Source organism: Sturnus vulgaris, chromosome 8 (assembly GCF_052056855.1).
Source record: "Sturnus vulgaris isolate bStuVul1 chromosome 8, bStuVul1.hap1, whole genome shotgun sequence".
Classification (NCBI taxonomy): Eukaryota; Metazoa; Chordata; class Aves; order Passeriformes; family Sturnidae; genus Sturnus; species Sturnus vulgaris.
Window position 1 is genome coordinate 6,490,953 of NC_142250.1, and position 22,303 is coordinate 6,513,255.

Below are 22,303 nucleotides of genomic sequence, written 5' to 3' on the forward strand. Positions count from 1 at the left end.
CGCCGGCAAGTGAAAGCGGCTCCACGCTTGGGCGAGGGCGGTGAACGAAGCGGCACTAGTCCCGTGCTTGTGTGCACCACGTTACAGGCTACTAGGAGAGGAAGGTGGTTGACTCTCGCTTGCCTTCCCAAGTGCCCTTAGCAGTCGGAAGGAGCAAGCTGAAGCACTGCTGCTTGTGCTGCTCCTTGGTTCCCTTGCAGCCCGCTGTGCAAGCATTGGCGGTCGCTTCTAGGCGCCGAGTTGCACACAGCACCACGGTAAGTGCCTCGGAGAAGGGAAATCCAGAGTGCAGCGAGGAGCTGGACGTGGCTTACGTGCAGTAAGGAGAAGGTGAACCTAGGCACTGCCTCTTCAATCTGGCCGCCTCTGCTCTGGTAGCAACTTTTGCAAGTTGGCAAAGGGAGCCGCGAGTATGTAGAACGGAGGGCAGCGAGACGCCGTGTGTTATGCGCCCTTTCAGGGCTGCTGCCAGGGGGCTACTTTAAGAACGCTTTTTTCTTCCTCGCGTCCTTCTCGCTTCGCTCTAGCTGCATGGAGTACAGCACAGCGAAGGAGTGAGGACGGGCACTGCCCCAGCTTTTGCCCTGGCGTGCAACGGCTGTGTGCTGCTTTTCCAAGCAGCAAGAGCACTGAGAAGTGAAAGCGATTGTGAAGGAGGTCTTTGGCTGCTCGTGTGCTCTTGCCTGCACTGCGCCGCTCGCAAGCGGCTTCGTTCTTCGCCTTCTGCCGTCCGGAGAGAGCTGAACTCCAGCGGTCCGTTTCAGCTCTGCCCAACAGCGTGTTCTCAGTTCGGCGGGCAAGCACGCCCTCTTGCCTTGCCTCCGAGTGCAAAGTCCCGAGCGAGCACTCGACTCAGTGCAATGCACCCAGAAAGACGCTCTCGCTCGTCTTTCAAGGAGCGATTCCTAACAGCAGAAGCAGCAGAGGCACAAACTGGATGTCGAGAAGGGACAATGTAGAACACGTCTCTGTCCTGGCACATTTTCGTGTGCGATACTTCCCTCCGGGTCTTCGGTCCTTGCGAAGCTCTATGTACTGCGAGCGCTGCTACTTGCAGCTGAGAAGGGCCGTGGAGCTAGCGGCGAATTCGGAGTGCGCTAAGCACGAAGTCAAGAAGCGAGACGTGTCCCTGCAATGCGGTGCTAATAGCAGCTTCCTCGCGGCGGGGGCGAGCTCCGGCCACAAGACATTCTCGTCCTGGCAACGGATCTCTGTGAAGGGCGTAGGCGAAAAGCTTTCGTTTTCCATTCGAACTGCGAGAGAGGCAGACTGTTGCACGGAGCTGTGAGAACAAAGGTGCACGCCCTAGGCGGGCTTGGGCAGAAGCAGCGTTCTCTTGCTCTTGGCTGCCGGCGCACTTGTGGTTGTGTGGCGCTCTTGCAGCGGCTTCTGGCCGCCGGCAAGTGAAAGCGGCTCCACGCTTGGGCGAGGGCGGTGAACGAAGCGGCACTAGTCCCGTGCTTGTGTGCACCACGTTACAGGCTACTAGGAGAGGAAGGTGGTTGACTCTCGCTTGCCTTCCCAAGTGCCCTTAGCAGTCGGAAGGAGCAAGCTGAAGCACTGCTGCTTGTGCTGCTCCTTGGTTCCCTTGCAGCCCGCTGTGCAAGCATTGGCGGTCGCTTCTAGGCGCCGAGTTGCACACAGCACCACGGTAAGTGCCTCGGAGAAGGGAAATCCAGAGTGCAGCGAGGAGCTGGACGTGGCTTACGTGCAGTAAGGAGAAGGTGAACCTAGGCACTGCCTCTTCAATCTGGCCGCCTCTGCTCTGGTAGCAACTTTTGCAAGTCGGCAAAGGGAGCCGCGAGTATGTAGAACGGAGGGCAGCGAGACGCCGTGTGTTATGCGCCCTTTCAGGGCTGCTGCCAGGGGGCTACTTTAAGAACGCTTTTTTCTTCCTCGCGTCCTTCTCGCTTCGCTCTAGCTGCATGGAGTACAGCACAGCGAAGGAGTGAGGACGGGCACTGCCCCAGCTTTTGCCCTGGCGTGCAACGGCTGTGTGCTGCTTTTCCAAGCAGCAAGAGCACTGAGAAGTGAAAGCGATTGTGAAGGAGGTCTTTGGCTGCTCGTGTGCTCTTGCCTGCACTGCGCCGCTCGCAAGCGGCTTCGTTCTTCGCCTTCTGCCGTCCGGAGAGAGCTGAACTCCAGCGGTCCGTTTCAGCTCTGCCCAACAGCGTGTTCTCAGTTCGGCGGGCAAGCACGCCCTCTTGCCTTGCCTCCGAGTGCAAAGTCCCGAGCGAGCACTCGACTCAGTGCAATGCACCCAGAAAGACGCTCTCGCTCGTCTTTCAAGGAGCGATTCCTAACAGCAGAAGCAGCAGAGGCACAAACTGGATGTCGAGAAGGGACAATGTAGAACACGTCTCTGTCCTGGCACATTTTCGTGTGCGATACTTCCCTCCGGCTCTTCGGTCCTTGCGAAGCTCTATGTACTGCGAGCGCTGTTACTTGCAGCTGAGAAGGACCGTGGAGCTAGCGGCGAATTCGGAGAGCTCTTCGCTGCACTGCGCCGCTCGCAAGCGGCTTCGTTCTTCGCCTTCTGCCGTCCGGAGAGAGCTGAACTCCAGCGGTCCGTTTCAGCTCTGCCCAACAGCGTGTTCTCAGTTCGGCGGGCAAGCACGCCCTCTTGCCTTGCCTCCGAGTGCAAAGTCCCGAGCGAGCACTCGACTCAGTGCAATGCACCCAGAAAGACGCTCTCGCTCGTCTTTCAAGGAGCGATTCCTAACAGCAGAAGCAGCAGAGGCACAAACTGGATGACGAGAAGGGACAATGTAGAACACGTCTCTGTCCTGGCACATTTTCGTGTGCGATACTTCCCTCCGGGTCTTCGGTCCTTGCGAAGCTCTATGTACTGCGAGCGCTGCTACTTGCAGCTGAGAAGGGCCCTGGAGCTAGCGGCGAATTCGGAGTGCGCTAAGCACGAAGTCAAGAAGCGAGACATGTCCCTGCAATGCGGTGCTAATAGCAGCTTCCTCGCGGCGGGGGCGAGCTCCGGCCACAAGACATTCTCGTCCTGGCAACGGATCTCTGTGAAGGGCGTAGGCGAAAAGCTTTCGTTTTCCATTCGAACTGCGAGAGAGGCAGACTGTTGCACGGAGCTGTGAGAACAAAGGTGCACGCCCTAGGCGGGCTTGGGCAGAAGCAGCGTTCTCTTGCTCTTGGCTGCCGGCGCACTTGTGGTTGTGTGGCGCTCTTGCAGCGGCTTGTGGCCGCCGGCAAGTGAAAGCGGCTCCACGCTTGGGCGAGGGCGGTGAACGAAGCGGCACTAGTCCCGTGCTTGTGTGCACCACGTTACAGGCTACTAGGAGAGGAAGGTGGTTGACTCTCGCTTGCCTTCCCAAGTGCCCTTAGCAGTCGGAAGGAGCAAGCTGAAGCACTGCTGCTTGTGCTGCTCCTTGGTTCCCTTGCAGCCCGCTGTGCAAGCATTGGCGGTCGCTTCTAGGCGCCGAGTTGCACACAGCACCACGGTAAGTGCCTCGGAGAAGGGAAATCCAGAGTGCAGCGAGGAGCTGGACGTGGCTTACGTGCAGTAAGGAGAAGGTGAACCTAGGCACTGCCTCTTCAATCTGGCCGCCTCTGCTCTGGTAGCAACTTTTGCAAGTTGGCAAAGGGAGCCGCGAGTATGTAGAACGGAGGGCAGCGAGACGCCGTGTGTTATGCGCCCTTTCAGGGCTGCTGCCAGGGGGCTACTTTAAGAACGCTTTTTTCTTCCTCGCGTCCTTCTCGCTTCGCTCTAGCTGCATGGAGTACAGCACAGCGAAGGAGTGAGGACGGGCACTGCCCCAGCTTTTGCCCTGGCGTGCAACGGCTGTGTGCTGCTTTTCCAAGCAGCAAGAGCACTGAGAAGTGAAAGCGATTGTGAAGGAGGTCTTTGGCTGCTCGTGTGCTCTTGCCTGCACTGCGCCGCTCGCAAGCGGCTTCGTTCTTCGCCTTCTGCCGTCCGGAGAGAGCTGAACTCCAGCGGTCCGTTTCAGCTCTGCCCAACAGCGTGTTCTCAGTTCGGCGGGCAAGCACGCCCTCTTGCCTTGCCTCCGAGTGCAAAGTCCCGAGCGAGCACTCGACTCAGTGCAATGCACCCAGAAAGACGCTCTCGCTCGTCTTTCAAGGAGCGATTCCTAACAGCAGAAGCAGCAGAGGCACAAACTGGATGTCGAGAAGGGACAATGTAGAACACGTCTCTGTCCTGGCACATTTTCGTGTGCGATACTTCCCTCCGGCTCTTCGGTCCTTGCGAAGCTCTATGTACTGCGAGCGCTGCTACTTGCAGCTGAGAAGGGCCGTGGAGCTAGCGGCGAATTCGGAGTGCGCTAAGCACGAAGTCAAGAAGCGAGACGTGTCCCTGCAATGCGGTGCTAATAGCAGCTTCCTCGCAGCGGGGGCGAGCTCCGGCCACAAGACATTCTCGTCCTGGCAACGGATCTCTGTGAAGGGCGTAGGCGAAAAGCTTTCGTTTTCCATTCGAACTGCGAGAGAGGCAGACTGTTGCACGGAGCTGTGAGAACAAAGGTGCACGCCCTAGGCGGGCTTGGGCAGAAGCAGCGTTCTCTTGCTCTTGGCTGCCGGCGCACTTGTGGTTGTGTGGCGCTCTTGCAGCGGCTTGTGGCCGCCGGCAAGTGAAAGCGGCTCCACGCTTGGGCGAGGGCGGTGAACGAAGCGGCACTAGTCCCGTGCTTGTGTGCACCACGTTACAGGCTACTAGGAGAGGAAGGTGGTTGACTCTCGCTTGCCTTCCCAAGTGCCCTTAGCAGTCGGAAGGAGCAAGCTGAAGCACTGCTGCTTGTGCTGCTCCTTGGTTCCCTTGCAGCCCGCTGTGCAAGCATTGGCGGTCGCTTCTAGGCGCCGAGTTGCACACAGCACCACGGTAAGTGCCTCGGAGAAGGGAAATCCAGAGTGCAGCGAGGAGCTGGACGTGGCTTACGTGCAGTAAGGAGAAGGTGAACCTAGGCACTGCCTCTTCAATCTGGCGGCCTCTGCTCTGGTAGCAACTTTTGCAAGTCGGCAAAGGGAGCCGCGAGTATGTAGAACGGAGGGCAGCGAGACGCCCTGTGTTATGCGCCCTTTCAGGGCTGCTGCCAGGGGGCTACTTTAAGAACGCTTTTTTCTTCCTCGCGTCCTTCTCGCTTCGCTCTAGCTGCATGGAGTACAGCACAGCGAAGGAGTGAGGACGGGCACTGCCCCAGCTTTTGCCCTGGCGTGCAACGGCTGTGTGCTGCTTTTCCAAGCAGCAAGAGCACTGAGAAGTGAAAGCGATTGTGAAGGAGGTCTTTGGCTGCTCGTGTGCTCTTGCCTGCACTGCGCCGCTCGCAAGCGGCTTCGTTCTTCGCCTTCTGCCGTCCGGAGAGAGCTGAACTCCAGCGGTCCGTTTCAGCTCTGCCCAACAGCGTGTTCTCAGTTCTGCGGGCAAGCACGCCCTCTTGCCTTGCCTCCGAGTGCAAAGTCCCGAGCGAGCACTCGACTCAGTGCAATGCACCCAGAAAGACGCTCTCGCTCGTCTTTCAAGGAGCGATTCCTAACAGCAGAAGCAGCAGAGGCACAAACTGGATGTCGAGAAGGGACAATGTAGAACACGTCTCTGTCCTGGCACATTTTCGTGTGCGATACTTCCCTCCGGGTCTTCGGTCCTTGCGAAGCTCTATGTACTGCGAGCGCTGCTACTTGCAGCTGAGAAGGGCCCTGGAGCTAGCGGCGAATTCGGAGTGCGCTAAGCACGAAGTCAAGAAGCGAGACGTGTCCCTGCAATGCGGTGCTAATAGCAGCTTCCTCGCGGCGGGGGCGAGCTCCGGCCACAAGACATTCTCGTCCTGGCAACGGATCTCTGTGAAGGGCGTAGGCGAAAAGCTTTCGTTTTCCATTCGAACTGCGAGAGAGGCAGACTGTTGCACGGAGCTGTGAGAACAAAGGTGCACGCCCTAGGCGGGCTTGGGCAGAAGCAGCGTTCTCTTGCTCTTGGCTGCCGGCGCACTTGTGGTTGTGTGGCGCTCTTGCAGCAGCTTGTGGCCGCCGGCAAGTGAAAGCGGCTCCACGCTTGGGCGAGGGCGGTGAACGAAGCGGCACTAGTCCCGTGCTTGTGTGCACCACGTTACAGGCTACTAGGAGAGGAAGGTGGTTGACTCTCGCTTGCCTTCCCAAGTGCCCTTAGCAGTCGGAAGGAGCAAGCTGAAGCACTGCTGCTTGTGCTGCTCCTTGGTTCCCTTGCAGCCCGCTGTGCAAGCATTGGCGGTCGCTTCTAGGCGCCGAGTTGCACACAGCACCACGGTAAGTGCCTCGGAGAAGGGAAATCCAGAGTGCAGCGAGGAGCTGGACGTGGCTTACGTGCAGTAAGGAGAAGGTGAACCTAGGCACTGCCTCTTCAATCTGGCGGCCTCTGCTCTGGTAGCAACTTTTGCAAGTCGGCAAAGGGAGCCGCGAGTATGTAGAACGGAGGGCAGCGAGACGCCCTGTGTTATGCGCCCTTTCAGGGCTGCTGCCAGGGGGCTACTTTAAGAACGCTTTTTTCTTCCTCGCGTCCTTCTCGCTTCGCTCTAGCTGCATGGAGTACAGCACAGCGAAGGAGTGAGGACGGGCACTGCCCCAGCTTTTGCCCTGGCGTGCAACGGCTGTGTGCTGCTTTTCCAAGCAGCAAGAGCACTGAGAAGTGAAAGCGATTGTGAAGGAGGTCTTTGGCTGCTCGTGTGCTCTTGCCTGCACTGCGCCGCTCGCAAGCGGCTTCGTTCTTCGCCTTCTGCCGTCCGGAGAGAGCTGAACTCCAGCGGTCCGTTTCAGCTCTGCCCAACAGCGTGTTCTCAGTTCTGCGGGCAAGCACGCCCTCTTGCCTTGCCTCCGAGTGCAAAGTCCCGAGCGAGCACTCGACTCAGTGCAATGCACCCAGAAAGACGCTCTCGCTCGTCTTTCAAGGAGCGATTCCTAACAGCAGAAGCAGCAGAGGCACAAACTGGATGACGAGAAGGGACAATGTAGAACACGTCTCTGTCCTGGCACATTTTCGTGTGCGATACTTCCCTCCGGCTCTTCGGTCCTTGCGAAGCTCTATGTACTGCGAGCGCTGTTACTTGCAGCTGAGAAGGACCGTGGAGCTAGCGGCGAATTCGGAGAGCTCTTCGCTGCACTGCGCCGCTCGCAAGCGGCTTCGTTCTTCGCCTTCTGCCGTCCGGAGAGAGCTGAACTCCAGCGGTCCGTTTCAGCTCTGCCCAACAGCGTGTTCTCAGTTCGGCGGGCAAGCACGCCCTCTTGCCTTGCCTCCGAGTGCAAAGTCCCGAGCGAGCACTCGACTCAGTGCAATGCACCCAGAAAGACGCTCTCGCTCGTCTTTCAAGGAGCGATTCCTAACAGCAGAAGCAGCAGAGGCACAAACTGGATGTCGAGAAGGGACAATGTAGAACACGTCTCTGTCCTGGCACATTTTCGTGTGCGATACTTCCCTCCGGGTCTTCGGTCCTTGCGAAGCTCTATGTACTGCGAGCGCTGCTACTTGCAGCTGAGAAGGGCCCTGGAGCTAGCGGCGAATTCGGAGTGCGCTAAGCACGAAGTCAAGAAGCGAGACGTGTCCCTGCAATGCGGTGCTAATAGCAGCTTCCTCGCGGCGGGGGCGAGCTCCGGCCACAAGACATTCTCGTCCTGGCAACGGATCTCTGTGAAGGGCGTAGGCGAAAAGCTTTCGTTTTCCATTCGAACTGCGAGAGAGGCAGACTGTTGCACGGAGCTGTGAGAACAAAGGTGCACGCCCTAGGCGGGCTTGGGCAGAAGCAGCGTTCTCTTGCTCTTGGCTGCCGGCGCACTTGTGGTTGTGTGGCGCTCTTGCAGCGGCTTGTGGCCGCCGGCAAGTGAAAGCGGCTCCACGCTTGGGCGAGGGCGGTGAACGAAGCGGCACTAGTCCCGTGCTTGTGTGCACCACGTTACAGGCTACTAGGAGAGGAAGGTGGTTGACTCTCGCTTGCCTTCCCAAGTGCCCTTAGCAGTCGGAAGGAGCAAGCTGAAGCACTGCTGCTTGTGCTGCTCCTTGGTTCCCTTGCAGCCCGCTGTGCAAGCATTGGCGGTCGCTTCTAGGCGCCGAGTTGCACACAGCACCACGGTAAGTGCCTCGGAGAAGGGAAATCCAGAGTGCAGCGAGGAGCTGGACGTGGCTTACGTGCAGTAAGGAGAAGGTGAACCTAGGCACTGCCTCTTCAATCTGGCGGCCTCTGCTCTGGTAGCAACTTTTGCAAGTCGGCAAAGGGAGCCGCGAGTATGTAGAACGGAGGGCAGCGAGACGCCGTGTGTTATGCGCCCTTTCAGGGCTGCTGCCAGGGGGCTACTTTAAGAACGCTTTTTTCTTCCTCGCGTCCTTCTCGCTTCGCTCTAGCTGCATGGAGTACAGCACAGCGAAGGAGTGAGGACGGGCACTGCCCCAGCTTTTGCCCTGGCGTGCAACGGCTGTGTGCTGCTTTTCCAAGCAGCAAGAGCACTGAGAAGTGAAAGCGATTGTGAAGGAGGTCTTTGGCTGCTCGTGTGCTCTTGCCTGCACTGCGCCGCTCGCAAGCGGCTTCGTTCTTCGCCTTCTGCCGTCCGGAGAGAGCTGAACTCCAGCGGTCCGTTTCAGCTCTGCCCAACAGCGTGTTCTCAGTTCTGCGGGCAAGCACGCCCTCTTGCCTTGCCTCCGAGTGCAAAGTCCCGAGCGAGCACTCGACTCAGTGCAATGCACCCAGAAAGACGCTCTCGCTCGTCTTTCAAGGAGCGATTCCTAACAGCAGAAGCAGCAGAGGCACAAACTGGATGTCGAGAAGGGACAATGTAGAACACGTCTCTGTCCTGGCACATTTTCGTGTGCGATACTTCCCTCCGGGTCTTCGGTCCTTGCGAAGCTCTATGTACTGCGAGCGCTGCTACTTGCAGCTGAGAAGGGCCGTGGAGCTAGCGGCGAATTCGGAGTGCGCTAAGCACGAAGTCAAGAAGCGAGACGTGTCCCTGCAATGCGGTGCTAATAGCAGCTTCCTCGCGGCGGGGGCGAGCTCCGGCCACAAGACATTCTCGTCCTGGCAACGGATCTCTGTGAAGGGCGTAGGCGAAAAGCTTTCGTTTTCCATTCGAACTGCGAGAGAGGCAGACTGTTGCACGGAGCTGTGAGAACAAAGGTGCACGCCCTAGGCGGGCTTGGGCAGAAGCAGCGTTCTCTTGCTCTTGGCTGCCGGCGCACTTGTGGTTGTGTGGCGCTCTTGCAGCGGCTTGTGGCCGCCGGCAAGTGAAAGCGGCTCCACGCTTGGGCGAGGGCGGTGAACGAAGCGGCACTAGTCCCGTGCTTGTGTGCACCACGTTACAGGCGACTAGGAGAGGAAGGTGGTTGACTCTCGCTTGCCTTCCCAAGTGCCCTTAGCAGTCGGAAGGAGCAAGCTGAAGCACTGCTGCTTGTGCTGCTCCTTGGTTCCCTTGCAGCCCGCTGTGCAAGCATTGGCGGTCGCTTCTAGGCGCCGAGTTGCACACAGCACCACGGTAAGTGCCTCGGAGAAGGGAAATCCAGAGTGCAGCGAGGAGCTGGACGTGGCTTACGTGCAGTAAGGAGAAGGTGAACCTAGGCACTGCCTCTTCAATCTGGCGGCCTCTGCTCTGGTAGCAACTTTTGCAAGTCGGCAAAGGGAGCCGCGAGTATGTAGAACGGAGGGCAGCGAGACGCCGTGTGTTATGCGCCCTTTCAGGGCTGCTGCCAGGGGGCTACTTTAAGAACGCTTTTTTCTTCCTCGCGTCCTTCTCGCTTCGCTCTAGCTGCATGGAGTACAGCACAGCGAAGGAGTGAGGACGGGCACTGCCCCAGCTTTTGCCCTGGCGTGCAACGGCTGTGTGCTGCTTTTCCAAGCAGCAAGAGCACTGAGAAGTGAAAGCGATTGTGAAGGAGGTCTTTGGCTGCTCGTGTGCTCTTGCCTGCACTGCGCCGCTCGCAAGCGGCTTCGTTCTTCGCCTTCTGCCGTCCGGAGAGAGCTGAACTCCAGCGGTCCGTTTCAGCTCTGCCCAACAGCGTGTTCTCAGTTCTGCGGGCAAGCACGCCCTCTTGCCTTGCCTCCGAGTGCAAAGTCCCGAGCGAGCACTCGACTCAGTGCAATGCACCCAGAAAGACGCTCTCGCTCGTCTTTCAAGGAGCGATTCCTAACAGCAGAAGCAGCAGAGGCACAAACTGGATGACGAGAAGGGACAATGTAGAACACGTCTCTGTCCTGGCACATTTTCGTGTGCGATACTTCCCTCCGGGTCTTCGGTCCTTGCGAAGCTCTATGTACTGCGAGCGCTGTTACTTGCAGCTGAGAAGGACCGTGGAGCTAGCGGCGAATTCGGAGAGCTCTTCGCTGCACTGCGCCGCTCGCAAGCGGCTTCGTTCTTCGCCTTCTGCCGTCCGGAGAGAGCTGAACTCCAGCGGTCCGTTTCAGCTCTGCCCAACAGCGTGTTCTCAGTTCGGCGGGCAAGCGCGCCCTCTTGCCTTGCCTCCGAGTGCAAAGTCCCGAGCGAGCACTCGACTCAGTGCAATGCACCCAGAAAGACGCTCTCGCTCGTCTTTCAAGGAGCGATTCCTAACAGCAGAAGCAGCAGAGGCACAAACTGGATGTCGAGAAGGGACAATGTAGAACACGTCTCTGTCCTGGCACATTTTCGTGTGCGATACTTCCCTCCAGGTCTTCGGTCCTTGCGAAGCTTTATGTACTGCGAGCGCTGTTACTTGCAGCTGAGAAGGACCGTGGAGCTAGCGGCGAATTCGGAGAGCTCTTCGCTGCACTGCGCCGCTCGCAAGCGGCTTCGTTCTTCGCCTTCTGCCGTCCGGAGAGAGCTGAACTCCAGCGGTCCGTTTCAGCTCTGCCCAACAGCGTGTTCTCAGTTCGGCGGGCAAGCACGCCCTCTTGCCTTGCCTCCGAGTGCAAAGTCCCGAGCGAGCACTCGACTCAGTGCAATGCACCCAGAAAGACGCTCTCGCTCGTCTTTCAAGGAGCGATTCCTAACAGCAGAAGCAGCAGAGGCACAAACTGGATGTCGAGAAGGGACAATGTAGAACACGTCTCTGTCCTGGCACATTTTCGTGTGCGATACTTCCCTCCGGGTCTTCGGTCCTTGCGAAGCTCTATGTACTGCGAGCGCTGCTACTTGCAGCTGAGAAGGGCCCTGGAGCTAGCGGCGAATTCGGAGTGCGCTAAGCACGAAGTCAAGAAGCGAGACGTGTCCCTGCAATGCGGTGCTAATAGCAGCTTCCTCGCGGCGGGGGCGAGCTCCGGCCACAAGACATTCTCGTCCTGGCAACGGATCTCTGTGAAGGGCGTAGGCGAAAAGCTTTCGTTTTCCATTCGAACTGCGAGAGAGGCAGACTGTTGCACGGAGCTGTGAGAACAAAGGTGCACGCCCTAGGCGGGCTTGGGCAGAAGCAGCGTTCTCTTGCTCTTGGCTGCCGGCGCACTTGTGGTTGTGTGGCGCTCTTGCAGCGGCTTGTGGCCGCCGGCAAGTGAAAGCGGCTCCACGCTTGGGCGAGGGCGGTGAACGAAGCGGCACTAGTCCCGTGCTTGTGTGCACCACGTTACAGGCTACTAGGAGAGGAAGGTGGTTGACTCTCGCTTGCCTTCCCAAGTGCCCTTAGCAGTCGGAAGGAGCAAGCTGAAGCACTGCTGCTTGTGCTGCTCCTTGGTTCCCTTGCAGCCCGCTGTGCAAGCATTGGCGGTCGCTTCTAGGCGCCGAGTTGCACACAGCACCACGGTAAGTGCCTCGGAGAAGGGAAATCCAGAGTGCAGCGAGGAGCTGGACGTGGCTTACGTGCAGTAAGGAGAAGGTGAACCTAGGCACTGCCTCTTCAATCTGGCCGCCTCTGCTCTGGTAGCAACTTTTGCAAGTCGGCAAAGGGAGCCGCGAGTATGTAGAACGGAGGGCAGCGAGACGCCGTGTGTTATGCGCCCTTTCAGGGCTGCTGCCAGGGGGCTACTTTAAGAACGCTTTTTTCTTCCTCGCGTCCTTCTCGCTTCGCTCTAGCTGCATGGAGTACAGCACAGCGAAGGAGTGAGGACGGGCACTGCCCCAGCTTTTGCCCTGGCGTGCAACGGCTGTGTGCTGCTTTTCCAAGCAGCAAGAGCACTGAGAAGTGAAAGCGATTGTGAAGGAGGTCTTTGGCTGCTCGTGTGCTCTTGCCTGCACTGCGCCGCTCGCAAGCGGCTTCGTTCTTCGCCTTCTGCCGTCCGGAGAGAGCTGAACTCCAGCGGTCCGTTTCAGCTCTGCCCAACAGCGTGTTCTCAGTTCTGCGGGCAAGCACGCCCTCTTGCCTTGCCTCCGAGTGCAAAGTCCCGAGCGAGCACTCGACTCAGTGCAATGCACCCAGAAAGACGCTCTCGCTCGTCTTTCAAGGAGCGATTCCTACCAGCAGAAGCAGCAGAGGCACAAACTGGATGTCGAGAAGGGACAATGTAGAACACGTCTCTGTCCTGGCACATTTTCGTGTGCGATACTTCCCTCCGGCTCTTCGGTCCTTGCGAAGCTCTATGTACTGCGAGCGCTGTTACTTGCAGCTGAGAAGGACCGTGGAGCTAGCGGCGAATTCGGAGAGCTCTTCGCTGCACTGCGCCGCTCGCAAGCGGCTTCGTTCTTCGCCTTCTGCCGTCCGGCGAGAGCTGAACTCCAGCGGTCCGTTTCAGCTCTGCCCAACAGCGTGTTCTCAGTTCGGCGGGCAAGCACGCCCTCTTGCCTTGCCTCCGAGTGCAAAGTCCCGAGCGAGCACTCGACTCAGTGCAATGCACCCAGAAAGACGCTCTCGCTCGTCTTTCAAGGAGCGATTCCTAACAGCAGAAGCAGCAGAGGCACAAACTGGATGACGAGAAGGGACAATGTAGAACACGTCTCTGTCCTGGCACATTTTCGTGTGCGATACTTCCCTCCGGGTCTTCGGTCCTTGCGAAGCTCTATGTACTGCGAGCGCTGCTACTTGCAGCTGAGAAGGGCCCTGGAGCTAGCGGCGAATTCGGAGTGCGCTAAGCACGAAGTCAAGAAGCGAGACATGTCCCTGCAATGCGGTGCTAATAGCAGCTTCCTCGCGGCGGGGGCGAGCTCCGGCCACAAGACATTCTTGTCCTGGCAACGGATCTCTGTGAAGGGCGTAGGCGAAAAGCTTTCGTTTTCCATTCGAACTGCGAGAGAGGCAGACTGTTGCACGGAGCTCTGAGAACAAAGGTGCATGCCCTAGGCGGGCTTGGGCAGAAGCAGCGTTCTCTTGCTCTTGGCTGCCGGCGCACTTGTGGTTGTGTGGCGCTCTTGCAGCGGCTTGTGGCCGCCGGCAAGTGAAAGCGGCTCCACGCTTGGGCGAGGGCGGTGAACGAAGCGGCACTAGTCCCGTGCTTGTGTGCACCACGTTACAGGCTACTAGGAGAGGAAGGTGGTTGACTCTCGCTTGCCTTCCCAAGTGCCCTTAGCAGTCGGAAGGAGCAAGCTGAAGCACTGCTGCTTGTGCTGCTCCTTGGTTCCCTTGCAGCCCGCTGTGCAAGCATTGGCGGTCGCTTCTAGGCGCCGAGTTGCACACAGCACCACGGTAAGTGCCTCGGAGAAGGGAAATCCAGAGTGCAGCGAGGAGCTGGACGTGGCTTACGTGCAGTAAGGAGAAGGTGAACCTAGGCACTGCCTCTTCAATCTGGCCGCCTCTGCTCTGGTAGCAACTTTTGCAAGTTGGCAAAGGGAGCCGCGAGTATGTAGAACGGAGGGCAGCGAGACGCCGTGTGTTATGCGCCCTTTCAGGGCTGCTGCCAGGGGGCTACTTTAAGAACGCTTTTTTCTTCCTCGCGTCCTTCTCGCTTCGCTCTAGCTGCATGGAGTACAGCACAGCGAAGGAGTGAGGACGGGCACTGCCCCAGCTTTTGCCCTGGCGTGCAACGGCTGTGTGCTGCTTTTCCAAGCAGCAAGAGCACTGAGAAGTGAAAGCGATTGTGAAGGAGGTCTTTGACTGCTCGTGTGCTCTTGCCTGCACTGCGCCGCTCGCAAGCGGCTTCGTTCTTCGCCTTCTGCCGTCCGGAGAGAGCTGAACTCCAGCGGTCCGTTTCAGCTCTGCCCAACAGCGTGTTCTCAGTTCGGCGGGCAAGCACGCCCTCTTGCCTTGCCTCCGAGTGCAAAGTCCCGAGCGAGCACTCGACTCAGTGCAATGCACCCAGAAAGACGCTCTCGCTCGTCTTTCAAGGAGCTATTCCTAACAGCAGAAGCAGCAGAGGCACAAACTGGATGTCGAGAAGGGACAATGTAGAACACGTCTCTGTCCTGGCACATTTTCGTGTGCGATACTTCCCTCCGGGTCTTCGGTCCTTGCGAAGCTCTATGTACTGCGAGCGCTGCTACTTGCAGCTGAGAAGGGCCGTGGAGCTAGCGGCGAATTCGGAGTGCGCTAAGCACGAAGTCAAGAAGCGAGACGTGTCCCTGCAATGCGGTGCTAATAGCAGCTTCCTCGCGGCGGGGGCGAGCTCCGGCCACAAGACATTCTCGTCCTGGCAACGGATCTCTGTGAAGGGCGTAGGCGAAAAGCTTTCGTTTTCCATTCGAACTGCGAGAGAGGCAGACTGTTGCACGGAGCTGTGAGAACAAAGGTGCACGCCCTAGGCGGGCTTGGGCAGAAGCAGCGTTCTCTTGCTCTTGGCTGCCGGCGCACTTGTGGTTGTGTGGCGCTCTTGCAGCGGCTTCTGGCCGCCGGCAAGTGAAAGCGGCTCCACGCTTGGGCGAGGGCGGTGAACGAAGCGGCACTAGTCCCGTGCTTGTGTGCACCACGTTACAGGCTACTAGGAGAGGAAGGTGGTTGACTCTCGCTTGCCTTCCCAAGTGCCCTTAGCAGTCGGAAGGAGCAAGCTGAAGCACTGCTGCTTGTGCTGCTCCTTGGTTCCCTTGCAGCCCGCTGTGCAAGCATTGGCGGTCGCTTCTAGGCGCCGAGTTGCACACAGCACCACGGTAAGTGCCTCGGAGAAGGGAAATCCAGAGTGCAGCGAGGAGCTGGACGTGGCTTACGTGCAGTAAGGAGAAGGTGAACCTAGGCACTGCCTCTTCAATCTGGCGGCCTCTGCTCTGGTAGCAACTTTTGCAAGTCGGCAAAGGGAGCCGCGAGTATGTAGAACGGAGGGCAGCGAGACGCCGTGTGTTATGCGCCCTTTCAGGGCTGCTGCCAGGGGGCTACTTTAAGAACGCTTTTTTCTTCCTCGCGTCCTTCTCGCTTCGCTCTAGCTGCATGGAGTACAGCACAGCGAAGGAGTGAGGACGGGCACTGCCCCAGCTTTTGCCCTGGCGTGCAACGGCTGTGTGCTGCTTTTCCAAGCAGCAAGAGCACTGAGAAGTGAAAGCGATTGTGAAGGAGGTCTTTGGCTGCTCGTGTGCTCTTGCCTGCACTGCGCCGCTCGCAAGCGGCTTCGTTCTTCGCCTTCTGCCGTCCGGAGAGAGCTGAACTCCAGCGGTCCGTTTCAGCTCTGCCCAACAGCGTGTTCTCAGTTCGGCGGGCAAGCACGCCCTCTTGCCTTGCCTCCGAGTGCAAAGTCCCGAGCGAGCACTCGACTCAGTGCAATGCACCCAGAAAGACGCTCTCGCTCGTCTTTCAAGGAGCGATTCCTAACAGCAGAAGCAGCAGAGGCACAAACTGGATGTCGAGAAGGGACAATGTAGAACACGTCTCTGTCCTGGCACATTTTCGTGTGCGATACTTCCCTCCGGCTCTTCGGTCCTTGCGAAGCTCTATGTACTGCGAGCGCTGTTACTTGCAGCTGAGAAGGACCGTGGAGCTAGCGGCGAATTCGGAGAGCTCTTCGCTGCACTGCGCCGCTCGCAAGCGGCTTCGTTCTTCGCCTTCTGCCGTCCGGAGAGAGCTGAACTCCAGCGGTCCGTTTCAGCTCTGCCCAACAGCGTGTTCTCAGTTCGGCGGGCAAGCACGCCCTCTTGCCTTGCCTCCGAGTGCAAAGTCCCGAGCGAGCACTCGACTCAGTGCAATGCACCCAGAAAGACGCTCTCGCTCGTCTTTCAAGGAGCGATTCCTAACAGCAGAAGCAGCAGAGGCACAAACTGGATGACGAGAAGGGACAATGTAGAACACGTCTCTGTCCTGGCACATTTTCGTGTGCGATACTTCCCTCCGGGTCTTCGGTCCTTGCGAAGCTCTATGTACTGCGAGCGCTGCTACTTGCAGCTGAGAAGGGCCCTGGAGCTAGCGGCGAATTCGGAGTGCGCTAAGCACGAAGTCAAGAAGCGAGACATGTCCCTGCAATGCGGTGCTAATAGCAGCTTCCTCGCGGCGGGGGCGAGCTCCGGCCACAAGACATTCTCGTCCTGGCAACGGATCTCTGTGAAGGGCGTAGGCGAAAAGCTTTCGTTTTCCATTCGAACTGCGAGAGAGGCAGACTGTTGCACGGAGCTGTGAGAACAAAGGTGCACGCCCTAGGCGGGCTTGGGCAGAAGCAGCGTTCTCTTGCTCTTGGCTGCCGGCGCACTTGTGGTTGTGTGGCGCTCTTGCAGCGGCTTGTGGCCGCCGGCAAGTGAAAGCGGCTCCACGCTTGGGCGAGGGCGGTGAACGAAGCGGCACTAGTCCCGTGCTTGTGTGCACCACGTTACAGGCTACTAGGAGAGGAAGGTGGTTGACTCTCGCTTGCCTTCCCAAGTGCCCTTAGCAGTCGGAAGGAGCAAGCTGAAGCACTGCTGCTTGTGCTGCTCCTTGGTTCCCTTGCAGCCCGCTGTGCAAGCATTGGCGGTCGCTTCTAGGCGCCGAGTTGCACACAGCACCACGGTAAGTGCCTCGGAGAAGGGAAATCCAGAGTGCAGCGAGGAGCTGGACGTGGCTTACGTGCAGTAAGGAGAAGGTGAACCTAGGCACTGCCTCTTCAATCTGGCCGCCTCTGCTCTGGTAGCAACTTTTGCAAGTTGGCAAAGGGAGCCGCGAGTATGTAGAACGGAGGGCAGCGAGACGCCGTGTGTTATGCGCCCTTTCAGGGCTGCTGCCAGGGGGCTACTTTAAGAACGCTTTTTTCTTCCTCGCGTCCTTCTCGCTTCGCTCTAGCTGCATGGAGTACAGCACAGCGAAGGAGTGAGGACGGGCACTGCCCCAGCTTTTGCCCTGGCGTGCAACGGCTGTGTGCTGCTTTTCCAAGCAGCAAGAGCACTGAGAAGTGAAAGCGATTGTGAAGGAGGTCTTTGGCTGCTCGTGTGCTCTTGCCTGCACTGCGCCGCTCGCAAGCGGCTTCGTTCTTCGCCTTCTGCCGTCCGGAGAGAGCTGAACTCCAGCGGTCCGTTTCAGCTCTGCCCAACAGCGTGTTCTCAGTTCGGCGGGCAAGCACGCCCTCTTGCCTTGCCTCCGAGTGCAAAGTCCCGAGCGAGCACTCGACTCAGTGCAATGCACCCAGAAAGACGCTCTCGCTCGTCTTTCAAGGAGCGATTCCTAACAGCAGAAGCAGCAGAGGCACAAACTGGATGTCGAGAAGGGACAATGTAGAACACGTCTCTGTCCTGGCACATTTTCGTGTGCGATACTTCCCTCCGGGTCTTCGGTCCTTGCGAAGCTCTATGTACTGCGAGCGCTGCTACTTGCAGCTGAGAAGGGCCGTGGAGCTAGCGGCGAATTCGGAGTGCGCTAAGCACGAAGTCAAGAAGCGAGACGTGTCCCTGCAATGCGGTGCTAATAGCAGCTTCCTCGCGGCGGGGGCGAGCTCCGGCCACAAGACATTCTCGTCCTGGCAACGGATCTCTGTGAAGGGCGTAGGCGAAAAGCTTTCGTTTTCCATTCGAACTGCGAGAGAGGCAGACTGTTGCACGGAGCTGTGAGAACAAAGGTGCACGCCCTAGGCGGGCTTGGGCAGAAGCAGCGTTCTCTTGCTCTTGGCTGCCGGCGCACTTGTGGTTGTGTGGCGCTCTTGCAGCGGCTTCTGGCCGCCGGCAAGTGAAAGCGGCTCCACGCTTGGGCGAGGGCGGTGAACGAAGCGGCACTAGTCCCGTGCTTGTGTGCACCACGTTACAGGCTACTAGGAGAGGAAGGTGGTTGACTCTCGCTTGCCTTCCCAAGTGCCCTTAGCAGTCGGAAGGAGCAAGCTGAAGCACTGCTGCTTGTGCTGCTCCTTGGTTCCCTTGCAGCCCGCTGTGCAAGCATTGGCGGTCGCTTCTAGGCGCCGAGTTGCACACAGCACCACGGTAAGTGCCTCGGAGAAGGGAAATCCAGAGTGCAGCGAGGAGCTGGACGTGGCTTACGTGCAGTAAGGAGAAGGTGAACCTAGGCACTGCCTCTTCAATCTGGCGGCCTCTGCTCTGGTAGCAACTTTTGCAAGTCGGCAAAGGGAGCCGCGAGTATGTAGAACGGAGGGCAGCGAGACGCCGTGTGTTATGCGCCCTTTCAGGGCTGCTGCCAGGGGGCTACTTTAAGAACGCTTTTTTCTTCCTCGCGTCCTTCTCGCTTCGCTCTAGCTGCATGGAGTACAGCACAGCGAAGGAGTGAGGACGGGCACTGCCCCAGCTTTTGCCCTGGCGTGCAACGGCTGTGTGCTGCTTTTCCAAGCAGCAAGAGCACTGAGAAGTGAAAGCGATTGTGAAGGAGGTCTTTGGCTGCTCGTGTGCTCTTGCCTGCACTGCGCCGCTCGCAAGCGGCTTCGTTCTTCGCCTTCTGCCGTCCGGAGAGAGCTGAACTCCAGCGGTCCGTTTCAGCTCTGCCCAACAGCGTGTTCTCAGTTCGGCGGGCAAGCACGCCCTCTTGCCTTGCCTCCGAGTGCAAAGTCCCGAGCGAGCACTCGACTCAGTGCAATGCACCCAGAAAGACGCTCTCGCTCGTCTTTCAAGGAGCGATTCCTAACAGCAGAAGCAGCAGAGGCACAAACTGGATGTCGAGAAGGGACAATGTAGAACACGTCTCTGTCCTGGCACATTTTCGTGTGCGATACTTCCCTCCGGCTCTTCGGTCCTTGCGAAGCTCTATGTACTGCGAGCGCTGTTACTTGCAGCTGAGAAGGACCGTGGAGCTAGCGGCGAATTCGGAGAGCTCTTCGCTGCACTGCGCCGCTCGCAAGCGGCTTCGTTCTTCGCCTTCTGCCGTCCGGAGAGAGCTGAACTCCAGCGGTCCGTTTCAGCTCTGCCCAACAGCGTGTTCTCAGTTCGGCGGGCAAGCACGCCCTCTTGCCTTGCCTCCGAGTGCAAAGTCCCGAGCGAGCACTCGACTCAGTGCAATGCACCCAGAAAGACGCTCTCGCTCGTCTTTCAAGGAGCGATTCCTAACAGCAGAAGCAGCAGAGGCACAAACTGGATGACGAGAAGGGACAATGTAGAACACGTCTCTGTCCTGGCACATTTTCGTGTGCGATACTTCCCTCCGGGTCTTCGGTCCTTGCGAAGCTCTATGTACTGCGAGCGCTGCTACTTGCAGCTGAGAAGGGCCCTGGAGCTAGCGGCGAATTCGGAGTGCGCTAAGCACGAAGTCAAGAAGCGAGACATGTCCCTGCAATGCGGTGCTAATAGCAGCTTCCTCGCGGCGGGGGCGAGCTCCGGCCACAAGACATTCTCGTCCTGGCAACGGATCTCTGTGAAGGGCGTAGGCGAAAAGCTTTCGTTTTCCATTCGAACTGCGAGAGAGGCAGACTGTTGCACGGAGCTGTGAGAACAAAGGTGCACGCCCTAGGCGGGCTTGGGCAGAAGCAGCGTTCTCTTGCTCTTGGCTGCCGGCGCACTTGTGGTTGTGTGGCGCTCTTGCAGCGGCTTGTGGCCGCCGGCAAGTGAAAGCGGCTCCACGCTTGGGCGAGGGCGGTGAACGAAGCGGCACTAGTCCCGTGCTTGTGTGCACCACGTTACAGGCTACTAGGAGAGGAAGGTGGTTGACTCTCGCTTGCCTTCCCAAGTGCCCTTAGCAGTCGGAAGGAGCAAGCTGAAGCACTGCTGCTTGTGCTGCTCCTTGGTTCCCTTGCAGCCCGCTGTGCAAGCATTGGCGGTCGCTTCTAGGCGCCGAGTTGCACACAGCACCACGGTAAGTGCCTCGGAGAAGGGAAATCCAGAGTGCAGCGAGGAGCTGGACGTGGCTTACGTGCAGTAAGGAGAAGGTGAACCTAGGCACTGCCTCTTCAATCTGGCCGCCTCTGCTCTGGTAGCAACTTTTGCAAGTTGGCAAAGGGAGCCGCGAGTATGTAGAACGGAGGGCAGCGAGACGCCGTGTGTTATGCGCCCTTTCAGGGCTGCTGCCAGGGGGCTACTTTAAGAACGCTTTTTTCTTCCTCGCGTCCTTCTCGCTTCGCTCTAGCTGCATGGAGTACAGCACAGCGAAGGAGTGAGGACGGGCACTGCCCCAGCTTTTGCCCTGGCGTGCAACGGCTGTGTGCTGCTTTTCCAAGCAGCAAGAGCACTGAGAAGTGAAAGCGATTGTGAAGGAGGTCTTTGACTGCTCGTGTGCTCTTGCCTGCACTGCGCCGCTCGCAAGCGGCTTCGTTCTTCGCCTTCTGCCGTCCGGAGAGAGCTGAACTCCAGCGGTCCGTTTCAGCTCTGCCCAACAGCGTGTTCTCAGTTCGGCGGGCAAGCACGCCCTCTTGCCTTGCCTCCGAGTGCAAAGTCCCGAGCGAGCACTCGACTCAGTGCAATGCACCCAGAAAGACGCTCTCGCTCGTCTTTCAAGGAGCGATTCCTAACAGCAGAAGCAGCAGAGGCACAAACTGGATGTCGAGAAGGGACAATGTAGAACACGTCTCTGTCCTGGCACATTTTCGTGTGCGATACTTCCCTCCGGGTCTTCGGTCCTTGCGAAGCTCTATGTACTGCGAGCGCTGCTACTTGCAGCTGAGAAGGGCCGTGGAGCTAGCGGCGAATTCGGAGTGCGCTAAGCACGAAGTCAAGAAGCGAGACGTGTCCCTGCAATGCGGTGCTAATAGCAGCTTCCTCGCAGCGGGGGCGAGCTCCGGCCACAAGACATTCTCGTCCTGGCAACGGATCTCTGTGAAGGGCGTAGGCGAAAAGCTTTCGTTTTCCATTCGAACTGCGAGAGAGGCAGACTGTTGCACGGAGCTGTGAGAACAAAGGTGCACGCCCTAGGCGGGCTTGGGCAGAAGCAGCGTTCTCTTGCTCTTGGCTGCCGGCGCACTTGTGGTTGTGTGGCGCTCTTGCAGCGGCTTGTGGCCGCCGGCAAGTGAAAGCGGCTCCACGCTTGGGCGAGGGCGGTGAACGAAGCGGCACTAGTCCCGTGCTTGTGTGCACCACGTTACAGGCTACTAGGAGAGGAAGGTGGTTGACTCTCGCTTGCCTTCCCAAGTGCCCTTAGCAGTCGGAAGGAGCAAGCTGAAGCACTGCTGCTTGTGCTGCTCCTTGGTTCCCTTGCAGCCCGCTGTGCAAGCATTGGCGGTCGCTTCTAGGCGCCGAGTTGCACACAGCACCACGGTAAGTGCCTCGGAGAAGGGAAATCCAGAGTGCAGCGAGGAGCTGGACGTGGCTTACGTGCAGTAAGGAGAAGGTGAACCTAGGCACTGCCTCTTCAATCTGGCGGCCTCTGCTCTGGTAGCAACTTTTGCAAGTCGGCAAAGGGAGCCGCGAGTATGTAGAACGGAGGGCAGCGAGACGCCCTGTGTTATGCGCCCTTTCAGGGCTGCTGCCAGGGGGCTACTTTAAGAACGCTTTTTTCTTCCTCGCGTCCTTCTCGCTTCGCTCTAGCTGCATGGAGTACAGCACAGCGAAGGAGTGAGGACGGGCACTGCCCCAGCTTTTGCCCTGGCGTGCAACGGCTGTGTGCTGCTTTTCCAAGCAGCAAGAGCACTGAGAAGTGAAAGCGATTGTGAAGGAGGTCTTTGGCTGCTCGTGTGCTCTTGCCTGCACTGCGCCGCTCGCAAGCGGCTTCGTTCTTCGCCTTCTGCCGTCCGGAGAGAGCTGAACTCCAGCGGTCCGTTTCAGCTCTGCCCAACAGCGTGTTCTCAGTTCTGCGGGCAAGCACGCCCTCTTGCCTTGCCTCCGAGTGCAAAGTCCCGAGCGAGCACTCGACTCAGTGCAATGCACCCAGAAAGACGCTCTCGCTCGTCTTTCAAGGAGCGATTCCTAACAGCAGAAGCAGCAGAGGCACAAACTGGATGTCGAGAAGGGACAATGTAGAACACGTCTCTGTCCTGGCACATTTTCGTGTGCGATACTTCCCTCCGGGTCTTCGGTCCTTGCGAAGCTCTATGTACTGCGAGCGCTGTTACTTGCAGCTGAGAAGGACCGTGGAGCTAGCGGCGAATTCGGAGAGCTCTTCGCTGCACTGCGCCGCTCGCAAGCGGCTTCGTTCTTCGCCTTCTGCCGTCCGGCGAGAGCTGAACTCCAGCGGTCCGTTTCAGCTCTGCCCAACAGCGTGTTCTCAGTTCGGCGGGCAAGCACGCCCTCTTGCCTTGCCTCCGAGTGC